The sequence below is a fragment of the Saccostrea cucullata genome, unplaced genomic scaffold (assembly GCF_032062105.1).
Source record: "Saccostrea cucullata isolate Sc308-1 unplaced genomic scaffold, CSIRO_AGI_Scuc_v1 ctg13851, whole genome shotgun sequence".
Taxonomy (NCBI): domain Eukaryota; kingdom Metazoa; phylum Mollusca; class Bivalvia; order Ostreida; family Ostreidae; genus Saccostrea; species Saccostrea cuccullata.
In genome coordinates, this window is record NW_026918998.1 from 2,256 (window position 1) to 11,339 (window position 9,084).

The 9,084-nt window shown below is 33.6% G+C and overlaps 1 long non-coding RNA gene across 11 annotated transcripts; it reads right to left on the reverse strand.

The window, feature by feature from the left end:
- Positions 1-795: 795 nt before the first annotated feature.
- Positions 796-8,040, reverse strand: LOC134276991 (uncharacterized). 11 transcript variants are annotated; one of them, XR_009994158.1, is made up of 7 exons: positions 7,949-8,040; positions 6,400-6,547; positions 5,678-5,824; positions 3,955-4,102; positions 3,236-3,382; positions 1,521-1,668; positions 814-949 (listed from the first exon to the last, which is right to left on the reverse strand). It is a non-coding gene; the product is annotated as an uncharacterized LOC134276991 (long non-coding RNA). The 11 variants fall into 11 exon arrangements; XR_009994162.1 differs by having other exon boundaries at positions 6,400-6,521; positions 7,949-7,967; XR_009994166.1 differs by lacking the exon at positions 7,949-8,040 and adding an exon at positions 3,066-3,168 and having other exon boundaries at positions 6,400-7,412.
- Between the last annotated feature and the right edge of the window lie 1,044 nt (positions 8,041-9,084).

Sequence of the window (9,084 nt, forward strand, 5' to 3'; positions counted from 1 at the left end):
CAGCTGCAACATAAGCATCATTGAACAAGTGTACATTACATGTACATAGCATCGATAGCTCAGCTGCTCAGTACACACACAAATAACTAGAGTAGATCCACCTGACCAGGGTCCGCCGTCATTAAACCTTGAGAATTCTCAAAAAAATTCTCAACTCTCGTCTTGAGAATAACCCACCTGAGAATTTGAGAATAAAACAGAGTTTAAGGAATTTTTATTTTTCTCAACTTTTTATGATGGCCGTTGAGTCTGAGAATTTTGGATTTGAGAAAATTCTCATAAAGAGAGTTCCGGAGTACCAATTATTTTCCCATAGAACTCTATACAAACATTTTGTCCTCTCACTACTATACTAATTTAATTTCAGATAATTCCTTGGCATCGTTTGAAACTTTAATCCAAGCGCTTATAAAAAATCCCGGAAAAAATATAGGGTCCCATGGCGTTTATAGGTCAAAATTGCAGTTCTTTAAAACTTATAGGTATCGGCAGTAAATAACGCTCTGCAAAAAAAATCAACCCCCACTCCTACAATCTCCCCTGGTATTTCTATATTCTCTGTAATATTCCTACATTCCATCATTTATTTCAAATATTAATATTTTTACTTTAAAATGAAAAACATTACATACCTCATTTCAGCCAATCAGGTAATGCCGACCTATTCAGTACTCGACTCTACATTGTGCCACAAACAACGCCATGTGCTCATCCGGGGATTTGGTACTCTCATTCCTATACTTACATATTTACCTCTCCCAGAATTAGTCAATTTTGTAATTTTCAAAGACTTTATACTTACCAATGAATATGTATAAAATTTTAGGCCTGTCACTTCAGTGTCTTGGAAGCTGTGACAATCTTAATTAATGACACCTCCCTCCATTAAGTAGAATTCCAGGGAGTGAGAAACTGTCATTCCTTTGATGTGACCTGGATACAGTTGTGACTGTAATGAATAAAACATTTATAAATTGCATGATTTTGTTTTTTATTGTCAATAAAATGATATAAAGTCACATTTGTGTCATTTTTTTCATAAGGGTGGATTCTACCCAGAATTTAAAAAAGGCTCCAAAATTTGATAAAATATAGCTAATTAAGCAAAATTGAAAGGCTTTAAAAAGACTAATTCAGAATTTTTTTTATGCTTATGAAAAGTAAATTATTTGAGACTCTGATATACTAATTGATTCTTATCTAACCCCTCATGTTGCTTAAGTATGTGCAAAAAAGTATCACCACCCCCCAGTGAAAGACACTTAGAGAAATAGCAGGTGCCCCCTATTATATTTGTTTACAATAAAGATGAGAGAAAATCAATCCTTTTGATAATAAATGAAAGTTCAGTATCTACAGTCTTATACAGTACAATCTTAATCTACAGGATGGAGTTTTATGCATAGAAAAGGGGAATTTAGATCAATTTTTCAAAAATAAGAAATGCAATAATTTTGACTTTAAACCCCAAAATGCACAACATAATAAGAGGCTGGAAAGTTAAAAAGTGGAAAATTTACCTGCTATGTACAGAAAACTGTCCGACAAAATATATCGGGTGGGTAGCGAGTCTCCGTCTTCTTCTTGTATAGAGAAAATGCCCCCGCTGAGCAGGTACCCAACTCTCCCGGGGCCGAGGAAGCTGAAAGATGAAAGTCCTCTACAGTGCTAAAAACAAAATAAATCAGAAAAATTAGTCAAATCACATCTTAAGCATTTATTTAACAGCAATATTTTTCAGGTTTTCTAGAAAATAAAAAAATTACACACCTTCTACATTGTTTATTGTTTTAAAAATGTACCCCCAAAGGGTGGGGTACATGTTACACAATATTACATGTAATTACATGTAAATACAAAAAGGCCTAATCTTATACATGCATTTTTAAGTCATTCCAATAATTCCTGGAAAAAATCAGAAGTCTAGGTTCTCTACAATAAAGATTTTATGATGTTGAAATTCTACATGCCTGGTTTGTAAGTCTAAGGGAAGTAACTCTAATTACAAAAACTGGAAAGCAGTAAAAAATGAGTTGCCGAGGGCTACGCTGATGAAAAAAACAAGCAGCAAGAAAGGAAAAATACAGACCTAAGTGTAGCTACACCAAAGAAACAACTTCACTACAAATTCAGTACCCTGCAGTCCAAGTAAAGCAATCCAGAGAATCACACGCACTACCAGCCATGAGATGTCAAGAGAGAAAAGTGTGCAACTTTGACATGACCACTATAGAATGCCCTTTTTAGGTTCACCAGAACTATTTGAAAAGATACCGTATGCAACCGTTAAAGAAATGAAATGAAATGAACACCAGGTCACAGCCCCTACAATGCCATACATGTACATATATATAGAACACAACACATAAATACACACATGTAAATACATATAATATTAATGTACATGCATATATTTATACAAACTTACTTACACATAAATATTCATCATAAGAGCAATCTGATGCACTTTATTAACTTACTCCCTCCTCGGATAATATCAAATGCACCACGCTATATTAATATCTACATTCTACTCACTACCCCCCCCCCCCCCCCCTTACCGAGAACAGAATTCCTCCAAAATCTCAACACATGAAAAACAATTCCATTTTTTTTGCTATTTACCTCTCAGTGTGTCATCAATATTCGGATTAAGAGCAAAAAATCACTTTTCATGACTTTAAATTCACTTAACATTTTAAAAATTTGGGTCTCTATAGGGAAAAGAGTACCAATTATTTTCCCATAGAACTCTATACAAACATTTTGTCCTCTCACTACTATACTAATTTAATTTCAGATAATTCCTTGGCATCGTTTGAAACTTTAATCCAAGCGCTTATAAAAAATCCCGGAAAAAATATAGGGTCCCATGGCGTTTATAGGTCAAAATTGCAGTTCTTTAAAACTTATAGGTTTCGGCAGTAAATAACGCTCTGCAAAAAAAATCAACCCCCACTCCTACAATCTCCCCTGGTATTTCTATATTCTCTGTAATATTCCTACATTCCATCATTTATTTCAAATATTAATATTTTTACTTTAAAATGAAAAACATTACATACCTCATTTCAGCCAATCAGGTAATGCCGACCTATTCAGTACTCGACTCTACATTGTGCCACAAACAACGCCATGTGCTCATCCGGGGATTTGGTACTCTCATTCCTATACTTACATATTTACCTCTCCCAGAATTTGTCAATTTTGTAATTTTCAAAGACTTTATACTTACCAATGAATATGTATAAAATTTTAGGCCTGTCACTTCAGTGTCTTGGAAGCTGTGACAATCTTAATTAATGACACCTCCCTCCATTAAGTAGAATTCCAGGGAGTGAGAAACTGTCATTCCTTTGATGTGACCTGGATACAGTTGTGACTGTAATGAATAAAACATTTATAAATTGCATGATTTTGTTTTTTATTGTCAATAAAATGATATAAAGTCACATTTGTGTCATTTTTTTCATAAGGGTGGATTCTACCCAGAATTTAAAAAAGGCTCCAAAATTTGATAAAATATAGCTAATTAAGCAAAATTGAAAGGCTTTAAAAAGACTAATTCAGAATTTTTTTTATGCTTATGAAAAGTAAATTATTTGAGACTCTGATATACTAATTGATTCTTATCTAACCCCTCATGTTGCTTAAGTATGTGCAAAAAAGTATCACCACCCCCCAGTGAAAGACACTTAGAGAAATAGCAGGTGCCCCCTATTATATTTGTTTACAATAAATTTAAATGAGAGAAAATCAATCCTTTTGACAATAAATGAAAGTTCAGTATCTACAGAATACAGTACAATCTTAATCTACAGGATGGAGTTTTATGCATAGAAAAGGGGAATTTAGATCAATTTTTCAAAAATAAGAAATGCAATAATTTTGACTTTAAACCCCAAAATGCACAACATAATAAGAGGCTGGAAAGTTAAAAAGTGGAAAATTTACCTGCTATGTACAGAAAACTGTCCGACAAAATATATCGGGTGGGTAGCGAGTCTCCGTCTTCTTCTTGTATAGAGAAAATGCCCCCGCTGAGCAGGTACCCAACTCTCCCGGGGCCGAGGAAGCTGAAAGATGAAAGTCCTCTACAGTGCTAAAAACAAAATAAATCAGAAAAATTAGTCAAATCACATCTTAAGCATTTATTTAACAGCAATATTTTTCAGGTTTTCTAGAAAATAAAAAAATTACACACCTTCTACATTGTTTATTGTTTTAAAAATGTACCCCCAAAGGGTGGGGTACATGTTACACAATATTACATGTACATGTAATTACATGTAAATACAAAAAGGCCTAATCTTATACATGCATTTTTAAGTCATTCCAATAATTCCTGGAAAAAATCAGAAGTCTAGGTTCTCTACAATAAAGATTTTATGATGTTGAAATTCTACATGCCTGGTTTGTAAGTCTAAGGGAAGTAACTCTAATTACAAAAACTGGAAAGCAGTAAAAAATGAGTTGCCGAGGGCTACGCTGATGAAAAAAACAAGCAGCAAGAAAGGAAAAATACAGACCTAAGTGTAGCTACACCAAAGAAACAACTTCACTACAAATTCAGTACCCTGCAGTCCAAGTAAAGCAATCCAGAGAATCACACGCACTACCAGCCATAAGATGTCAAGAGAGAAAAGTGTGCAACTTTGACATGACCACTATAGAATGCCCTTTTTAGGTTCACCAGAACTATTTGAAAAGATACCGTATGCAACCGTTAAAGAAATGAAATGAAATGAACACCAGGTCACAGCCCCTACAATGCCATACATGTACATATATATAGAACACAACACATAAATACACACATGTAAATACATATAATATTAATGTACATGCATATATTTATACAAACTTACTTACACATAAATATTCATCATAAGAGCAATCTGATGCACTTTATTAACTTACTCCCCTCCTCGGACAATATCAAATGCACCACGCTATACTAATATCTACATTCTACTCACTACCCCCCCCCCCCCCCCCCTTACCGAGAACAGAATTCCTCCAAAATCTCAACACATGAAAAACAATTCCATTTTTTTTGCTATTTACCTCTCAGTGTGTCATCAATATTCGGATTAAGAGCAAAAAATCACTTTTCATGACTTTAAATTCACTTAACATTTTAAAAATTTGGGTCTCTATAGGGAAAAGAGTACCAATTATTTTCCCATAGAACTCTATACAAACATTTTGTCCTCTCACTACTATACTAATTTAATTTCAGATAATTCCTTGGCATCGTTTGAAACTTTAATCCAAGCGCTTATAAAAAATCCCGGAAAAAATTTATGGTCCCATGGCGTTTATAGGTCAAAATTGCAGTTCTTTAAAACTTATAGGTATCGGCAGTAAATAACGCTCTGCAAAAAAAATCAACCCCCACTCCTACAATCTCCCCTGGTATTTCTATATTCTCTGTAATATTCCTACATTCCATCATTTATTTCAAATATTAATATTTTTACTTTAAAATGAAAAACATTACATACCTCATTTCAGCCAATCAGGTAATGCCGACCTATTCAGTACTCGACTCTACATTGTGCCACAAACAACGCCATGTGCTCATCCGGGGATTTGGTACTCTCATTCCTATACTTACATATTTACCTCTCCCAGAATTAGTCAATTTTGTAATTTTCAAAGACTTTATACTTACCAATGAATATGTATAAAATTTTAGGCCTGTCACTTCAGTGTCTTGGAAGCTGTGACAATCTTAATTAATGACACCTCCCTCCATTAAGTAGAATTCCAGGGAGTGAGAAACTGTCATTCCTTTGATGTGACCTGGATACAGTTGTGACTGTAATGAATAAAACATTTATAAATTGCATGATTTTGTTTTTTATTGTCAATAAAATGATATAAAGTCACATTTGTGTCATTTTTTTCATAAGGGTGGATTCTACCCAGAATTTAAAAAAGGCTCCAAAATTTGATAAAATATAGCTAATTAAGCAAAATTGAAAGGCTTTAAAAAGACTAATTCAGAATTTTTTTTATGCTTATGAAAAGTAAATTATTTGAGACTCTGATATACTAATTGATTCTTATCTAACCCCTCATGTTGCTTAAGTATGTGCAAAAAAGTATCACCACCCCCCAGTGAAAGACACTTAGAGAAATAGCAGGTGCCCCCTATTATATTTGTTTACAATAAATTTAAATGAGAGAAAATCAATCCTTTTGATAATAAATGAAAGTTCAGTATCTACAGTCTTATACAGTACAATCTTAATCTACAGGATGGAGTTTTATGCATAGAAAAGGGGAATTTAGATCAATTTTTCAAAAATAAGAAATGCAATAATTTTGACTTTAAACCCCAAAATGCACAACATAATAAGAGGCTGGAAAGTTAAAAAGTGGAAAATTTACCTGCTATGTACAGAAAACTGTCCGACAAAATATATCGGGTGGGTAGCGAGTCTCCGTCTTCTTCTTGTATAGAGAAAATGCCCCCGCTGAGCAGGTACCCAACTCTCCCGGGGCCGAGGAAGCTGAAAGATGAAAGTCCTCTACAGTGCTAAAAACAAAATAAATCAGAAAAATTAGTCAAATCACATCTTAAGCATTTATTTAACAGCAATATTTTTCAGGTTTTCTAGAAAATAAAAAAATTACACACCTTCTACATTGTTTATTGTTTTAAAAATGTACCCCCAAAGGGTGGGGTACATGTTACACAATATTACATGTAATTACATGTAAATACAAAAAGGCCTAATCTTATACATGCATTTTTAAGTCATTCCAATAATTCCTGGAAAAAATCAGAAGTCTAGGTTCTCTACAATAAAGATTTTATGATGTTGAAATTCTACATGCCTGGTTTGTAAGTCTAAGGGAAGTAACTCTAATTACAAAAACTGGAAAGCAGTAAAAAATGAGTTGCCGAGGGCTACGCTGATGAAAAAACAAGCAGCAAGAAAGGAAAAATACAGACCTAAGTGTAGCTACACCAAAGAAACAACTTCACTACAAATTCAGTACCCTGCAGTCCAAGTAAAGCAATCCAGAGAATCACACGCACTACCAGCCATAAGATGTCAAGAGAGAAAAGTGTGCAACTTTGACATGACCACTATAGAATGCCCTTTTTAGGTTCACCAGAACTATTTGAAAAGATACCGTATGCAACCGTTAAAGAAATGAAATGAAATGAACACCAGGTCACAGCCCCTACAATGCCATACATGTACATATATATAGAACACAACACATAAATACACACATGTAAATACATATAATATTAATGTACATGCATATATTTATACAAACTTACTTACACATAAATATTCATCATAAGAGCAATCTGATGCACTTTATTAACTTACTCCCCTCCTCGGACAATATCAAATGCACCACGCTATACTAATATCTACATTCTACTCACTACCCCCCCCCCCCCCCCCCCCCTTACCGAGAACAGAATTCCTCCAAAATCTCAACACATGAAAAACAATTCCATTTTTTTTGCTATTTACCTCTCAGTGTGTCATCAATATTCGGATTAAGAGCAAAAAATCACTTTTCATGACTTTAAATTCACTTAACATTTTAAAAATTTGGGTCTCTATAGGGAAAAGAGTACCAATTATTTTCCCATAGAACTCTATACAAACATTTTGTCCTCTCACTACTATACTAATTTAATTTCAGATAATTCCTTGGCATCGTTTGAAACTTTAATCCAAGCGCTTATAAAAAATCCCGGAAAAAATATAGGGTCCCATGGCGTTTATAGGTCAAAATTGCAGTTCTTTAAAACTTATAGGTATCGGCAGTAAATAACGCTCTGCAAAAAAAATCAACCCCCACTCCTACAATCTCCCCTGGTATTTCTATATTCTCTGTAATATTCCTACATTCCATCATTTATTTCAAATATTAATATTTTTACTTTAAAATGAAAAACATTACATACCTCATTTCAGCCAATCAGGTAATGCCGACCTATTCAGTACTCGACTCTACATTGTGCCACAAACAACGCCATGTGCTCATCCGGGGATTTGGTACTATTCTTTGAAAAGATAGAAAAAATTTGTTGAAAAAGATGTGTTTCTGAAACACTATGCCCCAAGCGGCAACAAGTTTGAAAAACCATTTTTAGCATATAGATCACAGTCAAGGTCACAATTAAGGTCATTGATCTTGGTGTCATTTGAAAGAACTTAATTGGTGGAATATGCATACTAAATATGAAGTCTCTATCTCTTATGGTTCAAAATTTTTGGTGGAGGTTTAAAAAAGCTATTTTTAGCATATAGATCACAGTAGAGGTCACATGGTCATTGACCTTGGTGTCATTTGAAAGAGCATAATTAGTGGAGAATGCATACCAAATATGAGGTTGCTTCTTTCAGGGATCAAAAGTATGTCAAAGGTTCAAAAAATCTATTTTAAACATATGGGTCCCAGCCAAGTTTACTTGTCAAAGACATTGGTGTCATTTTAATTAAAGACCTAAATTAGTTGAGTATGCATACTTAAAATATATAAGTCTCTATTTTTTCTCATGGTTTTTAAATTATGGCGAATATTCAATAAAAAAACTATTTTTAGCATATAGGTCACAGTCAAGGTCACAAGGTCATTGACCTTGGTGTCATTTGAATGGACTTAATAAGTGGAGTATGCATACCAAATATGAAGTCCTATCTCTCAATTTGGTTCAAAAGTTATCGCTTATGGCAAAGGTTAAAGTTTACAAACAGACAGGACAAAAACAATATGCGCCCCCAATCTATCAATCCGGGCACATAAAAAATGTGTATATGAAAAATATTAATATGCCACTGTGAAAATGTCCAGCAACACTGCATTATTTTTCAAATAACCTTAATTAGCTGCCCATCACATATTCCCCAATGCCAATCAGTATAATTAATGTATAATATATACTATTATATAGCTTGTTTGTAATTTCCAACATATCATTATTTTCTTGCAGGTATTCAAATTTATGAATAAATTAATTATATATGTTCATGCATTAATTAATTGATAACATGCATTCATCTTTTCCACAATGGTATGATATATATTAGACATACAAGT